This window comes from Dipodomys merriami, unplaced genomic scaffold, assembly GCF_024711535.1.
Source record: "Dipodomys merriami isolate MVZ:Mamm:240054 unplaced genomic scaffold, mDipMer1.0.p SCAF_46, whole genome shotgun sequence".
Taxonomy (NCBI): Eukaryota; Metazoa; Chordata; class Mammalia; order Rodentia; family Heteromyidae; genus Dipodomys; species Dipodomys merriami.
Genome location: NW_027206024.1, coordinates 5,476,556 through 5,478,630, shown reverse-complemented (window position 1 = coordinate 5,478,630; position 2,075 = coordinate 5,476,556).

The following is a 2,075-nucleotide window of genomic DNA, read 5'->3' as shown; positions in this document are numbered from 1 at the left end:
TTTAGAGTAAGGTTTAGTGTTAGGGTGAGGGTGAGGTTTAGGGTTAGTGTTGGGTTTACAGTTAGGGTGAGGGTTAGGGTTAGGGTTAGGATTAGGATTAGGCTGAGGGTTAGGATCTGGGTTTGAGTGAGGTTAAGGGATAGGGAGAGGGTTAGGGTGAGGGTGAGGGTTAGCGTTAGGCTTAGGTTTAGGGTGAGGTTTAGGGTGAGGATAAGTGTTAGGGTTAGGGTTTGGGTGAGGGTGAGGTTCGGGTTAAGGTTAGGGTAAGGTTAAGGGCGAGGTTTAGGTTGAGGTTGAGGGTTATTGTTAGCATTAGGGTTACGGTGAGGGTGAGGGTTAGGGTGAGGATTAGGGTTAGGGTTTGGGATAGGGTGAGGATTAGGGTTGTAGTTAGATATAAGGTGAGGGTTAGGCTGTGGGGTATGGTTAGGGTTAGGGTTAGGGTGAGGGTTAGGTTGAGGGTTAGGGTTAGGGTTAGGGTTAGGTTAGGGTGAGAGTTTGGCTTTGGGTTAGTGTTTGGGTGAGGGTGAGGTCTAGTGTTAGCATTACGGTAAGGTTTAGTGTTAGGTTTAGGGTGAGGGTGAGGGTGAGGATTATGGTTAATATTAGGATTATGGTTAGGGTTAGGGTTACACTGAGGGTGAGGGTGAGGTTGAGGGTGATGGTTAGGGTTAGGGTTAGTTTTAGGGTGAGGGCTAGGGTGAGGGTGTTGGTTAGGGTGAAGGTTTAGGTTAGAAAAGGCTTAAGTTTAGGGTTAGGGTGAGGTAAGGTTGAGGGTGATGTTTAAGGTGAGGGTTAGGGTTATGGTTAAGGTGAGGATAAGGGTTAGGGTTAGTATGAGTTTGAGGGTTAGAGTTAGGTTTAGGGTGAGGGTTAGGGTTAGGGTGAGGTATAGGGTAGGTTTAGAGTTCGGGTGAGGGTTCGTGTGAGGGTGAGTTTTAGGTAGTGGGTGATGGTTATGGTTAGGGTAAGGGTTAAGGTGACAGTGACGGTTAAGGTGAGGGTGAGGGTTAGGATTATGGTGAGGATTAGGGTTAGGGTTAGGTTTATGTTGAGGGTAAGGGTTAGGATGAGGTTTAGGGTGAGGGTTAGTTTTAGGGATATTGTTAGATTTAGGGTGACGGTTTGGGTGAGGTTTAGGGTTCGGGATTGGCTTAGGGTGAGGCTGAGGATAAGAGTTAGTGTTAGGGTTAGGGTTAGTGTGAGAGTAAGGTTTAGTGTGAGGGTTAGGGAGAGGTTTAGGTTTAGGTTTAGGGTTAGGGTGAGGGTTAGGTAGAGGTTTAGGTTCAGGGTTAGTGTGAGGATTAGGGTGATGTTAGTGTTAGGGTTACAGTTAAGGTTAGGGAGATTGTTAGGGTGAGGGTAAGGATTGGAGTGAGAGTTAAGGTGAGGGTTAGGTTTAGACAGTTAGGGTTAGTGTGAGGTTGAGGGTGAGTGTGAGGGTTAGGGTGAGGGTGATGGTAAGCTTGATGTTGAGGGTGAGGGTTACGGTTAGGGTGAAGGTTAGCTTTAGGGTTAGGGTTAGGATGAGTGTTAGTTTGAGGGTTAGGGTTAGAGTTACGGTGAGGGAAAAGGTTTAGGGTGAGGGTTAGGGATAGGGTAAAGGTAAGGATCAGGTTGGGGTGAGGGTTAGGATTAGGATTAGGATTTGGGTTACGGAGAGGTTTAGGGATAGGTTTAGGGTTAGGGTGAGGGTTTTGGTTACAGTTATGTTTAGAGTTAGGGTGAGGGTGAGGGTAATGTTTAGGGATTGGATTAGGGTTAGGGTTAGGCTTAGGCTGTGGCAGAGGTTGAGGGTGAGGTTGAGGGTTAGGGTTAAGTTGAGGGTGAGCATTAGGGTTAGTGTATGGTTACAGTTAGGGTGAGGGTTAGGGTTAGGTTAAGGATTAGGCTGAGGGTTAGGCTGAGGGTTAGGGTCTGCGATCGAATGAGGGTAAGAGTTAGGGTGAGGGTTAGGGTTATGGTTCGGCTGAGGGTGAGGGTGAGGGTGAGGTTGAGGGTTAGGGTTAGGGTGAGGGTTAGGATTCGGTTTAGGTTGATGGTTGGGGTTTGTGTTAGGGTGAGGTTTAGGCTGA